Source organism: Helianthus annuus, chromosome 17 (assembly GCF_002127325.2).
Source record: "Helianthus annuus cultivar XRQ/B chromosome 17, HanXRQr2.0-SUNRISE, whole genome shotgun sequence".
Taxonomy (NCBI): Eukaryota; Viridiplantae; Streptophyta; class Magnoliopsida; order Asterales; family Asteraceae; genus Helianthus; species Helianthus annuus.
Genome location: NC_035449.2, coordinates 68,074,912 through 68,091,156, shown reverse-complemented (window position 1 = coordinate 68,091,156; position 16,245 = coordinate 68,074,912). Strand labels below are relative to the sequence as shown.

Sequence of the window (16,245 nt, the reverse complement as noted above, 5' to 3'; positions counted from 1 at the left end):
CCTTTTTAAAAAATAAAAAAAATATATTTGTCCCGTTAGGCCAAAATTTAACCATTCGACATATTTCCCTTTTGACAAAAAAAAAGTTGTTTGACCCGTCAGGTTTTAAGTGTAACCCATATTGACCCATAAGTAAAAACAAATGAGAATGAAAATTTTGATTTAGTTAGCAAAGTAATTTAGTTACCTGTAATTTTCAAGATCTGAACCCCAAACTATTTTTCTAACAACAATTAGCTTCACATTCAATTTTACTTCAGGTCTTGACACAATATCCACTGCAACAATGAAGAATTGTATATCTTGCTCTTTTAAAACATTACCAAATCTCCTAGTTTAGTAACGATAATTACAAAGGAAAGAAACCTGTGATTAATATATTTTTTTCTAATATAATATACTCGAAAAAACTACAATTTTTTGTTGTTTAAGCATCAAGAAAGTCATGGTTACCTGGACTGTGTATCATGAGGTAGCATCGTTCAGATTGTAGAACTTTTTCCTCAGTGTCGAATTCCATTGCCCGCCACCAAAACTACAAATTGCAGGACCACGGCGATAAGTATTTTAATTCTTAATAATAAAAAAGATTAAGAAATGAGAAAATAATAAGATGGTTGGTTGGTTACCCGACGCTCCAAAAGTCATGACCATCAAGATGCCATGATTGGATGGAGTTCTCGTTGTTCCGGAAGACAATTTCAACGAAATCATGAAGGGTGAAACCCATAACTGATGGGGATAGAACAACAGGGCTTGCAGGTGGTGTAGGTTTGATTGAGTTCAGTTTGAATACTCCAAGAATGTTGAAGTAGTCAGCAAGCTTCAATGGGGTGGCTGGGTTGACGTAAGAGACTTTGTTCACAACATACTGTAGCTTTCCGCCAATATTAGCTTTTGAATTAGCAACAAAATCACTTGTAAACCAACGCCTCTTACAAAAGCAACAAAATTAGAGGAGCTAGTCACCTGCAGTACCAAAAATAACGGCCAAACTGGACAAATAAGGAAAAAAAGCAGAGATGAAAAAGAATTCCATAGAGAAATCACATCAACCAAAGGCGCAAGCAAAATCAAAAAGCATAAAACGAAAATAGATCAGAAAGCAACGCAAAAACGAACAGGGAAGGGAAGCAAACCAAACCTATAAGTTGTTCTATATATCCTCTTCTCGTCAAGCTAGAGGCATAGTTGCACTAAACATATAAGTTGTTCTATATATCCTCTTCTCGTCAAGCTCCTCATCTTCATTTTCGGGTTTAAAGTTGCTCGACGCATCGCATCAAGAACACCCACAACTTGTGGTTCAAAACCCATATCAATCATACGATCCGCTTCATGAAGAACAACATAGTTACATTGGGTTAAAACCGCATAACGTCTTTCTAAACAATCGATCAGACGTCCAGGTGTCGCAGTAACAACCTCACACCCTTGTCTAATCTTAAACCCCTGCTCTTCGACTGCCCACCAACAATCGAAACAACTTTGATACCCAAATAATGCGCAAACTTAACCGTTTCTTCCTCAATCTGTTGTGCAAGTTCTCTAGTAGGTGCTATAACAACCGAATAAGGCCCCTCCGCCTCATTTTCCTAGCTAATCGGAGGAAGTCTAGTTATGTAAGCCAACATAGGAAGTACAAAAGCAGCCGTTTAACCTGACCTCGTTTCCGCAACACCAATCACATCTCGCTGTTGGAGACCAAGCGGGATCGCAGCCATTTGAATCGGCGATGGCGTCTTGTAGCCCGCTCTATCCACCACTTTCAAAAGTTCCGAGCTCAATTTACTCTCGGTCCAACTCCTCATTGGCCTGGGAATTCTCCAACCCAAACAACAAACAATTACAACAACCAAATAAAAAATAGTAAAAACAAATTAAAGAAGGTACCTCAAGCACCATGACTGATGATTGCAGTGAATCGTAAGAATGATTAAAGAGCCAGATATTCCAAATGCAGACAAAAACAATTAAAAGCGTAAAGTTACAAATCTGAAACAAAAATCATGTTTTTTTAAAAGCCTAAAGTTGAACAAATGAACGAACGATTCTTTTAAAACCCTAAAGCATACCTTGGATGATCAAACATGAGTGGAAGAAGATGGAATGAAGCAGAATCACGTTTACAGATTTATGGAAAGAATGATTTCCTCACAAATAACCTTGGATTGACGAATTAACCTGATCAATCACACAACATATACTTAGCGAGATTAACAAATTAACCTGATCGACCATCTTGTGCTTCAGATGAACAACATTCACAGGTCTCTATGTTCTATGCAAATTAACGATCGTTTGAACACAATATGCCCTACACGAAAACAAAAACCCTAATTTTAGTAGAGGAACAAATCGGAACACGTCATTACGAAAACCATATGAGCGGCATTTCTGTGTCGAGCAGCAAACAGATCCAATACGAAGAAACCCTGGCCAAAAACGTTTGAAAATCAAAATCAAATGATAATGAGAACATATATCAACAGATAAGAATGATAAAATCACTATCTTTAATCGGAACTATTATTAATCTAACCATGATTTGAATTGATGGAATGAAGATCTTAGAATATCCGTAAAGAGGCCTTAATTGGGACCTCAGGATGAGAAACACAAATGGAGAATGAGAATGCTGAACGCCAATTAGGGTTTCACAGAATCATCGATCGATGGAGAAGATCAAGGGAAATATATATGGCAGATCCTCTAGCATCAACAAAAAATCAATCTAGGGTTTGTAAATCGAACAAAAAACAATAAAATTCTAAACAACTTTGAAAAAAAAACCTGTAAAAGTTGAAAAAACATACCTATAATAAGAAATTGGAAGCAAGAATCGATGATTAATATGGATTGTGTTGATTCTTGATGATTGTTGATGCAATTCTTTGTGGTTATCAAGTCTTGATTCATTACGAAATGGAGTGAACGACCAGAATAATGGATATAAATATTCAGATCGAAGATTGTCATGGTGGAAAAAGGTATGCGGCCATGGTTGAATTTAGGGTTTTGGAAAGGGAAAAGGAAAACTGATGAGAAAATGGAAAAAGAGAACGGTGAAGGCAAAGCAAAATTCTGAGCGCCATTTTCCAAAGCCCGCAACGTTAAGAGATGACAGGTGGCAGTAAGTGTTTTAAGTGGATGCCATGTGGCATAAGTTTGTTTTGTTTTATTATAAGGTATAGATTTATTGATTTATTTAATTTAACCTAATTTGTCTCTAAACATGTATTTATTTTATTTATAATTCTACTTTTTTAATAATTGAATTAACATAGATGGTATACACGTAGATGGATAAAAAAATATTTCATATATAATACATATTTTTTTAATCTTTCAGAAGGCTATATATATATTTTTTAGAGTTAAATGCCATTTTAGTCTCTATGGTTTGGATCATTTTGCTAGTTTAGTCCAAAGGTTTCATTTTTAACTTGTGGATCCAAAAAGGTTTCAGAGTTGCCATTTTAGTCCACTGGGTTAACTTCATCCAATTTTTCTGTTAACGAGAAAGCCAATTCGGTAATTTTGTATGCAATTCTGTTAACTAAAAGGACAATCCAGCCATATAAAATGACCGAATTGGTCTTCTCGTTAACAGAAAAATGGGTGGAGTTAACCCAGTGGACTAAAATGGCAACGATGAAACCTTTTTGGACCCACATATTAAAAATGAAACCTTTGAACTAAACTGACAAAATGACCCAAACCACAAGGACTAAAATGACATTTTACTCTATTTTTTAACCTTTCAGAAGGTTAGGAGGAAAGGCTCTAGAAACATGATTTGTGATAACTAATGAAACTGTGGATAAAAATCACTCTATACAAACATTGAATATAAAACAAGATAAAAAAATTATTTATTTTTTACTTTATTTAATTTCATTAAAAAATATTTGTTTATATTTTCTTCTAGCTAGTTTTACTAATTTCTCATACGGCTAAATTTCTAAAATTAAAATCCATAGAGAGCAATTGTAGATATATTGTACTTCCATTATGTATTTCTAATAAATATAGACGAATTTTTATTTATGCATTATAAGTTTTAATTTTGTTTTATCTTTCAAGTATGTCATCCAACCCGACCCTACCTGACCAAAGCGGACTGATTTTTTTTTAATATTTAACAATAGACAAACGACCATTAAAAATTCCGCACGCCATGAAAAATTTTTTTGGGTCCGCCACTGCTTCAACGATATAAATCTGTTTAGTAATCAATGGTATATGTTAACAAGTGGGGATTGACTGTAATGAAACATGCAGTCTCGTGGTGATACGCACCACAATCTGAATGGTTCTTAGCCTTGAGGATTCTCGCTCATGGCCAATACATCAACAAGATGCTAAGAACATGTTCTTACATAAGGATTTATATGAAACCGCATGTTTGGAACCAGGAAAACACTACACATATATTGCAAAAATATTTACATAGGTTGAAACTGGCACCGAGAGTTGGTATCAATGGTTTGCCACTTATGTTCAAGAATGCAGTTTTCGTAGCACCGCCATGATAGCTCGCTATTCGTATATAGAAATGGCACCCAATACCATGTAAGGATATCTCATCACGATGTATAATGGATGGTGGATGGCCTTAATAAGTTGTTACAAAGCACAAATAAATAGAGGAACGTTTTTTTTTTTTTTTAATACCGGTCGATATGGTCTAAACTTACTCCTGGGATATGGTCTGTCAATGCCCATGTTATTACCGGACCGTGTGTGTCGGTACACCATAAAAGGATCAGTTTTGCGACATGTTTTAACTTTTAAATAACTAAAATTTGACTTGCTCAACATTCATTTAATACCTTACACACATGGTCCATAGAAAAGAACCTTGAAAACAGTATGAAATGAACACATAATCAACGCACTTCAAATATACTTGTGGCTCCAGCATGTGAGCTTCCGGATGATTTATGCGGCAGTCTATCAGAACCGCAGTTAATCTAATACTAATAAAAGAGTAATTTTAATGCCACATGGCATTCTTTTATAATAAAGTATTTCATCAAAATGCCATGTGGCAATTTTTCATACTACCTCAACTATATAATAAATAATAAAATTAATATAAAGGCTATTAAATGATTGAATTTAATATATATTAGAAATAACCTTATATTTAAGATTAAGATTATATCTCTTCAATAATCTTAATTCTTAATAATTTATATTAGTTATCTAGATACTTATACTTTAATATAATATCTATACTTTAGTAAATAAAAACATACTTATCAAAAAAAGATGAGATAACTAAAAATTTATATACTCATCACCATTTTGACATAACAAAAATTTTAAAAACTCATCATTTTTATAATTTATTATTATCGTTTTCACGAATGTTAGGCATATGTATAAACAATATATATATATATATGTGTTTAATATATATAATCTTAGATCATGAACTAATTTCATTCCATCTTTACTTTGATAACACTTTTTTAAAATAAGAAAATCTAATACTAATAAAGAGTAATTTTAATGCCACATGACATTATATATTACTCTAACTTACAACATTTTTGTGCTGTGGAAGTTGTACAATTTGCATAAATTGTGTTTTGTGCTAATGCATCTTGTATGTTGTGTAATATTAGATGTACAATACTTTTTAGAAGTTGTGTCCCCTTTCTTTTGCTACGTGTTCCCAGACTTTCCCTTTTCACAAAGTTAGATCTAGGGTTAATAAGAGACGGTTCTGCAGAGAAAGATTCGTCGGCCACCGGATACACAACCGGTGACTATCTAGATATATTGATGAAGTGGGTGTGAGTCCAAAGAATGCTGATGAAAATCATCAAGAGGATCAATTCTTTTATAATAAAGTATTTCATCAAAATGCCATGTGGCAATTTTTCATACTACCTCAACTATATAATAAATAATAATAAAATTAATATAAAGGCTATTAAATGATTGAATTTAATATATATTAGAAATAATCTTATATTTAAGATTATATCTCTTCAATAATCTTAATTCTTAATAATTAATATTAGTTATCTACATACTTATACTTTAATATAATATCTATACTTTAGTAAATAAAAACATACTTATCAAAAAAAGATGAGATAACTAAAAATTTATATACTCATCACCATTTTAATCTGAAATAAAATATACGAATTATTTTGTATTCAAAAACAAAATTCTTACTTCGTAAATGCATCATTTAAAATGAGTAATGTTATATGTTCTTTAACTTTGTATGTATAGTTCATATTAGGGTTATATGTATTCATATCAAAATTTATATTTATTAAGTCGGATGCAAGAAATAATATGAAATATATTTTTTTTAATTTATAATCGTCATGTCCTTTAAACACAACCAACCTCAACAATAACATATTAATTTAAAAAACTCATTCAAGTTTATATAAATGGAAAACATATTTATTTCCTCAAAGAACTCGATCAAATTCATAATTATTTTATAGCCTTTCATTTTCTATCCTGAAACCTATGTAATACATGGGTCTATAAACTAGTAAAAAGAATAAACGTATAAGAAAAGTTGTAGTTGAATTTGTATAATAATACAATAATGCATGTGAGTAATACCTCGTTCCTTGGCAATCTATGGGTAATAAAAATTAATCCATTTCTCGTCAAAATTATTCTATTTCTTACATATTGTTCTATTTATTTATAGTATTCGTACGTTAAAAGTTACACTATTTGTATTTTATTCAAACATTACATATGTGTACTTATTAAAAAATTATTTGTATATATTATAAGGTAAATTACACTTTTCGTCCTTTATGTTTGTAGCGGGTTGCAATGGATAGTCATTAACTTTAATAATTACAGGTATAATCTATTATTTGGAAAACGCATTACACCTTTCGTCCTTTAGCACTAACCAAGTTAAAATTTCAGTTATATCTATCCACTCAGGGGTATTCTGGCCATTTCATATTTTTATTTAAAATGTTCATTAATAAATAAAACCAAAAAATTGACATATATATAACATCAGCTTTCCTAATTCTATCATATTCCCCAATTCCCAATTACCAATTCCCAAACCCTAAAACACCATAAAGATCCACTCTCTCTAAATAATCTTCCACCTCCTACAATACATTTCTCTGCGTTTCAGACATTTTCTCAACATCACAATCCTCTTTCAGTAGATCGAGACACAAATTAACATCCACTTTCCTCCCAAAAGTTTTCCTTCTCGTATCTTCAAGCAATTTCATCCCGTCATCTACCCTATTAGCTGTCACATAACCTTTAACCGTGGCTGATTGGGATGAGAGAAAGAGAAGTTTTAGAGAGAATCTTTGCAGCTCAAACAACTGGATTTTCATGAGCGATAGCTTCACATCCGGTGGCTTAGTAGTCGTAACTGCTGTCATGTCGATCGGAGTAACGACGTTCAGAGCATAAACCGTTACCGGAACTCTCGTTCACCGGCTCCGTCGCCTCCAGGCGTCGTTTACGAGACAGATCTGTGGATAAATTGAAGATAAAGGGTTTGTAATTGTTTGAGGATTTTGATTCTTTTTAATATATTTTTTTTGATGATTTTGATGGTGTTTAGTGCCAGATGTGATTGTTACGTGGGGGGGGGGGGTTGTTTGGTGGTGGTGTGGGGAGGTTGTTAGGTGGTGGGGGGTGTTAGATGGTGGCAGTGTTGGTTTTGGAAGGTACCTTAAAAAAGAGGTGTTAAGAGGGTTTTGGTGTCGATTTTAATAGAGAGAGGTGAAGTAGCCTCTGGCAATATGAAGAAACAGAATATCATTTTTAAGTATTGATGCAAATCTTGTCTACAGAATTTGTAAATGCCCTGCCGCACCCTAGTTCCTTCAAATCGAACTCAAAGATATTGTTGGACCAGTTCTGTGACCTTAAATAGTCAGTAAAGGCAGTTCATCATCATTTACTAAGGCGGAATCAAAGTAAACAACGTCAAAACAACTTGTATCCTTTTAACTTTCTTTCTATTACTGATTGCGAGTCTTTTACAATGATTCTGACTGAATTTTGGTAGCACCTCGACTCTTACAACATGACCTGATTCAGCTCCAACCGTTACAAATGAATTCGAACATCACCTATTTATAGTGTGACAGATTCCGCTTGAAACTACATGACAAGTTCAAGCGGAATACCTAATTTTAACTTCAAGCGGAATCACCTAGATACAGGTTCGAGCGGAATCAAAAGTTAACTGATTTCGCTTGAAATGACTAACATGTCATTTCAAGTGGAATAACATGTATAAACCACTAAACTTGTTTCTAAACCCTAATCTAACCAATCTAGACCTAAGACTCGATAAAGACATAGTTAACAGACATTCAGTGCACCAACAGACTCCCCCTTGGATGTTGACGAAGTCTTCGGCGTCGAGTCTTCAGTCTTGGTCTCTTTCCAAATTTGTCTTCTCATGTAAAAGCTCTCTCTTCACAGGTTCACGATCTCATCCTGTCTCTATCTTCAATCTCCCCTTTGTCTGTTGATCCAGAATTCTGACTCCCCCTTTCACAGACTCCCCCTCTCGGAATGCTGGGATTTGAATTTTGGTCTGGTTCAAACTTTAATCATTTTGATGTCGTGGGGATTTTGAAATCCACAACCTGTTTCTCAAACATATAACATTACAAACTATTGTTTTACAATAAAACTTGTAAACTATCAGTTCTAGAAATCCACTCAAGTATTCAGGTCCAAATTAATGACCCTGATTACTCAAATAATCTACCAAGTCCAACATAATGACCTTGGTTGATTTCAGACAAATCAAACTGATTTAGTTCAAGAATTTTCAAACAATTTCTGAAAATAACAAGTTTCAAATTAATGAACTTGCTTTTTACTTTTTCAACAATCAGATTTTATCAATATAAGCTCTCCTCATTTTCTAGTCCAGAAATTTCCTGCATCTGCTTTCAACTTCGAGATTCAAACAATCAACTTTCTACTCTGGTTTGTCGAAAAATAAAGCAGAAATAAAATCTTTTTGGATTTTTAATAATGTCTCTAAACTAGAAATGAAATACAGAAAGTTTAAATTGCAGAATGTAAAGAAAATACACTATTTACAAACATATTTTTGGTGAGTGTGTTAGGGAATCATATCAGTTATCAGACAAGTCACTAGTACCGTTAAGCTTTAATTTCATATTCAGAATTAAACAATTCACCTAGATTGTCGATATACTAATCCACTTAAATACTCACACAATTTTCAATCTTTTCAGGATACGAATTAGATGTTTTAGGAACTTAACTCATACATGTGTCCCACCTCTTAAATATATTCCTGTATCCGTATCCAGATCCCAATATTCAGTCTTGCAGGTGAGTATACCACAGATGATATCTGTAAGGGGTTAAATGTGAAACCGTGAGAGCTCAGGTCAGAACTTCCGTTCAGCAGAGAGATGACGGTTCGACTTTCGGTGTGTCCCCTTTAGAGGATCTTTTGTTTTAACAACAATGACTATCAATTTTATTGTTTCATCAATTTGCTGAGGGCTGCGCTATATTTCAAACAATGCGGAAAGTATTATTCGGGGACTAGGTCAGAACTTCCATTCAGCAAAAGTCCTGGAATAATACCCCAGATATCACTGAGTATAAAGACCTAGTATTTCAGAAAGAGGGACCTTTCAAACAAGATTTCAGGGGTTACCTATATATCCAAGTAGTGTTCCCCACAAAATAAGTTTAGTTTGAAATTTTAGGTTTATATCCCGAACAAATCTACTAAATGTGTAAAAACCTATCGACACATCATCAGTAAGACTGTTTAACGCTTCTAAACTTTACAAAACTTTAGCATACCATAACTGTTAAACTAATGTACTATCATTTTCCCTTTTTACACAAGCTCTTTTTCAGTTTTCTATTGTTTTTGGATTTTAAAAATTTTATCATGTTTTTGTATTTTTGAATTTTTTTTACTGTTTTTGTATTTTTCTAAAAATATTTACTCCCCCTAAATATGAAAACAAGTAAAAAATCGACAAACCATTGCAGATTGTTTCTCATCATCATCTACACCAGTACCTTCATCAACGCCAATAATGTTATCCGACACCGAAAGAAGCGTCATACCGTTCAGTTTTAAAAGATATTTACAACGTGTTTTATCAAAAGCTTTGGTATGTAAATCAGCTTTCTGATTGTCAGTGTGGATTTTCTCAATTCGAATCAACTTCTTCTCGAAGCAATCTCGGATGAAGTGATGTCGAATTTCTATATGTTTAGTTTTAGCGTGATGTACTGGATTTTTCGTAATATTTATAGCGGCCTCTTTATCAACAAAGAGAGGTGTGTTAAGAAACTGCAAACCGTAGTCACACATTCGTTGCTGTATCCACAGGATCTGAGAGCAGCAACTGCTAGCAGACACATACTCCGCTTCACAGGTGGATAACGCCACAGATGTTTTGTTCTTACACTGCCAGGTAACTAAACGAGGTCCAAAGAACTGGCATCCTGCTGTTGTTGATTTTGCATTGACTTTGCAGCATCCGAAATCTGAGTCGGAATACCCTTCGAGCGTAAAGTCGCCTTTTCTAGGATACCACAACCCCAATGTTGGAGTTCCCTTCAGGTAGCGTAATATCCTCTTCACAATAACCATATGCGAAGCTCTCGGGTTAAATTGATATCTTGCTGCGAGGCACGTTGAGTACATGATATCGGGTCGTGAAGCAGTTAAGTACATCAATGAACCAATCATGGAACGATAAAACGTCTCATCTGCCCTGTCTCCGGTGAGATCTGGGTGTATCCCATGATTCGTTGCTAACGGGGTTGACGCTGGAGTAGAACCTGATATCCCAAATTTCTCTAGAATATCATGAACGTACTTTGTCTGGTGAATGAAAATTCCATCAGGTAGTTGTTCAACTTGAAGTCCCAAAAAGAATTTCATCTCCCCCATTGATGACATTTCGAACTTTTGCTTCATCACTTGTTCAAAATCTTTGCACAAATTCTCATTTGTTGACCCAAATATTATGTCGTCCACGTAAATTTGAACTATCAGAAGATGTCCATCGACCTCTTTAGTGAAGAAAGTGGCATCCACTTTTCCACGAATAAAGCTGTTGGCTAGTAGGTGTTGAGACAAAGTCTCGTACCAAGCTCTCGGGGCCTGGTGTAAACCATACAGTGGTTTGTCAAGCAAGTAGACCTTGTTCTTGTGGATTGGATCGTAAAAGCCGGTGGCTGTCTGACATATACCTCCTCTTTAACCTTCCCGTAAAGAAACGCCGATTTTACATCTAACTGATATACTTTGAAGTTTTTCCAAGATGCAAATGCCAGGAAAATTCTGATTGCTTCTAGTCATGCCACAGGAGCATAGACTTCTGTAAAATCAATCCCCTCCTGTTGACTAAAGCCCTGGACAACGAGTCGAGCTTTGTTTCGCACAACAACTCCTCTGTCGTCTCTCTTACACTTAAATACCCATTTTGTGTTGATTTTCCTGTGACCATCCGGCTAATCCACTAGCTTCCACACTCCCAACTTTTCAAACTGACTCAACTCTTCTTGCATCGCATTGACCCAAAAATCTTCAGTAAACGCCTCTTTGTAAGTTCGGGGTTCGATCTGCGAAATAAAACAACTCAATGAAAATTCAGTTTGTAAAGGTGCTACTGTAGAATAAAAACAACTAAGCCCTTGGTCAATTTGACGTCTAGTGCGAACGCCTGATTGCAACTCTCCAATGATCAGCTCCTCTGGATGGTATGAAAGAGTTCGTGGCATTACTTCACTCGGAACATCTACATTGCCCTCCAGATTAGTAACATTCTGATTTGCACCTTGTTCACTAATAAGATCTGTTTGACTTGAACCCTGAATTTGCTCCCCCTCAGAATCTGAATCACCACGATCAAATATCGGCATATACTCAGATTCTTAATTATCATTCTGTTCCGTCTGATTATCATGAGCAACTTCATCTTGTTGGACATCATCATGTTCACCAGCATTACTAGGACCTGCTTCATCGTCGTTCGAAGTCTGCCATGGTCGCATTGAATACTCAGCTGGGAACCTTTCCTGCGAAGACTCATACTCTTGCAAAATATCCAACTCATCAAAGAAATCTTCTTCTTCTTCTGGTTCTTCCATCTTGTCAAACGAATCCCACAACTTGTCGTAATGATAACGCCATGAATCTCCAGGATTCTGCGGCGGCATTGTATTACCTTGACATTCAACATTTGGAGCTTCAATAATCTGCTTCTCACTTGGAACGAAGACACGTCGAAGAGGACTTGCATAACCAACAAATATACCCTCAATGCACTTCGGACCAAACTTTCCATAAGGTTCTAGAACAGTACAGGGTGACCCGAACGGTTCAAGATACTTCAGATTAGGTTTGCGGTTATTGATTAACTCAAAGCATGTTTTGTTGAATTTCTTGACAGTGAGAACTCTGTTGAGCGTATAGCATGCAGCGGCAACAACTTCTGCCCAAAAATTTATCGGTAGCTTTGAATCTGCGAGCATTATTCTTGCTTTCTCGATTAGTGTCCGATTTTTGCGTTCTGCAACTCCATTCTGCTGCGGAGTATACGGAGCACTAAACTCATGCAATATACCTCTTTCATCACAAAATTCTTCCATCTTGTTGTTCTTGAATTCAGTACCATTATCACTGCGAATTCTTCTAATACGCCTTTGGTACAGATTCTCAATATTTCTGAACAACGCCATCAAACTATCAAACGTTTCATCTTTCGTCTTCAAAAATGATACCCACGAAAATCTGGAATAATCATCAGTAACGACCAAACAGTAGTAATCTCCAGTAATACTCTTGACATTCACAGGACCAAACAAATCCATGTGAAGTCTCTCCAGAGATCTTGATACTGAATTGATTTGCTTTCTAGGGTGTGACTTCTTCTTCTTCTGCTTGCCTTTGATGCAGCTAATACACTCCCCTTCCAGATGAAAACCTTTCACATGAACACCCAAAACTAAATCGTTATGCACCAGGTGATTCATTTTTCGTAGGTGAATATGTCCCATTTTCCGGTGCCACAATCTTGATTCTTTTTCTGTTGCTCTAGACATAAAACAATGAGCCTGACCCGTGGTTGTAGTAGCTACGCTCATATCCAACGCGTACAGATCATTGACTCTTGGTGCCCTCATGATAATCCATTCTTCAGGGATAACAAATCCTGGCTTCAAGATCAAACATTCTTTGTCAGTGAAGTGAGTGGTATACATCCTGTCACAAATCTGCGAGATACTCAACAGATTGTTCTCCAGCTTAGCAATGTAATTAACTCTTTCAAACATCACAATCCCATTGGATAACGTTCCTTCACCAATAATCCTACCACCTTGATTTCCTGCGAATCCCACATAACCTCCATTAAAATTCCTAACATCGTACAGCAACGCTGTCTTCCCCGTCATGTGCCGAGAAGCTCCACTATCCATAATCCATCTTGAAACGGATCTTGGAAGCTCCTGCACAAACCACAAACACTTTAGTTAGATTTGGAAGCTACCCAAGCCTGTTTTGACTCAGGTAACTCAGCTTTGATGTGAGATTTTGTAGTGTAAAGTGGCGGAAAATTTTTATAATTCATTTTTAAGCTTTCTTCAGACCCAACCTCAACCTTTTTATATAAGAAAAACTCATCTTTTTGAGGTTGACCAGATGGTTGGTCTTTCTTCTGAACATTTTTCTTCTCTGATTTTTGCATTTCTTTTTCAAGTTTCACATAATAATCCAAAGGAACATTCATCTTTACCGGTGTGGTAGAAGATGATTGTTTTTCAGTCTCAGAAACCTTTGGTTTTGAAACACTTTCTTTCTTTTCAACAACTTTTGGGTTCCATGTTTGTTGAGCTGACGCAACTCGTTTGTAAAATTTTTCATTATTAGTTACCATCTTCTTAACATGTTCAGTTTTGACTTTGATCTCATTTTTCAAAATCTCTTTCTCAACAACCAACGGAGCTTTTCCTTTCTTATCAACTTTCTTCTTTTGACTCTTCACAACTTCAGTCTTAGGCTTCAAGTTGGTACACTTTCGTGCAATATGTCCAAGTTGGTTACATCTAAAGCATGTTCGAGTATCAGCTACCCGACTTGTGCCTTCAGACTGAGACTGGTGAAGCTTTCTTCTCAAAGAACTCTTCATTCGATTTCGGGAATATCTTTTTCTCTTCATCAGAAAGTGAACTTGAACTGTTCACAAACACTTTCTTCTCCACAAACTTCTTTTTTTGAACATTTCTCTTATGAAACCTCTTACCACCCTGATAACCACCCGACCAATTGTTTCGATTATTGTTACAAAAACATGGTGAAACAACAGGCTTCTTGTAATAAGCTTTATCTTTCTCAAAATTCATTTGCCTTTTGGTTTGTTTTAAACTTTTCACTTCAGACAAATCAACTTCAATCAACTTGAACACATTTGTCAATTTTGCAACATTCACATTCTCTAGGGGAAAATCAGAATCCGAATACAACTTATCCGATCCTGACATCCTGTACATGACAAGAGTAGGTTCTTCATCTAAGTTGTTTTTGGACTTTGATTTTGGAATGTATTTTTCCAAGAAACATCCATCTTCCTCAGTAGTGTCACTTTCAGATTTTAAAACATTCTCAACAACACTTTTTACAACAACAATTTGGACACTATCCTCATCGGAAGACGAAGTGAATGTGACATCAATCGTGTCCGGAAGTTTCACTTCATTCTCATTTTCAATTTCAACCAACCTAGATTGTTTTTTCGAATAATTGTCAAGAACTGGTGGTGGAACTTGATGAAAACCCACCCCGGTTCCATCCGAAAAGATATCTTCGCCAGCTTTGTTTTTGCCTATGGGTTTTGGAACAATGTGTTGCAAAACAAAGCATGCGGAGTTGTAACTTTTTAGCTTCAACTGGATTCTTTCATTTTCAATTTCAGCTTCTTGAAATTTAAGCTTTAATTTTGTGATTTCATCCAGTTGTTGATTGATTAATTCTTCTCTTACTCGAAGCACGCTTGATGTGCGTGAAGTGTGTTATAATTTAGATGTATATTTTCAGCCCTTTTTACACTTTTAGCCAAGTTTTAAATTTATAAAACACGATATTTACTAACACTAAACACACATATGGGCAAGTGCACCCATCGCGGACGTAGTATAGTGTTGGTAAGATACCGAGGTCGTCCAAGGACACAAGAGCTTTTTGTACCGGTTTATCCTCAACGTATAATCAAATCAAAATGTTAGAAAAAGATTTTAAACTAAGAAAATAAAACTAAGTAAAAATGCTGAAAATAAAAATAAAAACAGATAGACAAGATGAATCACTTGGATCCGACTCGTGTGTTAGTGTAATCTTTGATTATTTTCGCACTTTTGCACTTGTTTAAGAGATTATCTTAGTTATTGTAGTAGGCCCCTCTTTTGAAGGCGACGTTACCCTCAACCCAGTAGTTTGAGTCAGCAAGGATACAATCCTAAAGGGTCGGATTATTGAAAGATAATTAATTAAGTTATTAATGCATAATGTGGTAGGCCCCTCTTTTGAAGCTGACGTTACCCTCAGCTAAGTAGTCTGAGTCAGCAGGGATACAGTCCTAAATAGCTGGGTTAAAGTTTTAATAGTAGTTTAACTTATGAGGGGATCAAAGAGTTTAGACCCCCGCCATCCAATACCTTTGGGTATTGAAGGAGGTCCTACTAAATTTGACCCAGGTCTCTTGCAGGATCTCTAAACGTTGAACAACGGCAAAACTCTTACCAAACCTTTCCCTTAACCCCCGACCAGGTAGCCAACATACCTCCATATAGACCGTGGAGATATGAATGGTGAAAATCTTTTATTTTATATAGACAGTAAAATAATGCCAAGACACCACGGACAAACGATAAGGAAGAATCACCTTCAACATAAGAAACTAGTAATTAAAGTCATTAATACAAAACCAATTAAAAAGTGTAAAAGATTAGAAATAAAAAGTATTACACTAAACACTTATCATCACCAAGTGATGTAAGAGACTTAGGCAAACATGGCCTTTGATTGTCAAGAACTCTTACGATCAATCTTGGATCCCGAGACGACTCACACACTCTATGATGGACAATGGATGATGGTGTTATGGTGGTGGTGGGTGGTGGGTGAAGTGTGAGAGAGGTGGTGTGCCAAGGGATGAGTTGAAATGTCTCCAAGCACTCCTATTT

General features: G+C 35.5%; 1 pseudogene; it reads right to left on the bottom strand.

Annotated features, from left to right (window-relative positions):
- Positions 1 to 1,179: 1,179 nt before the first annotated feature.
- On the bottom strand, positions 1,180 to 1,804 carry LOC110922881 (annotated as a pseudogene).
- Positions 1,805 to 16,245: the final 14,441 nt, after the last annotated feature.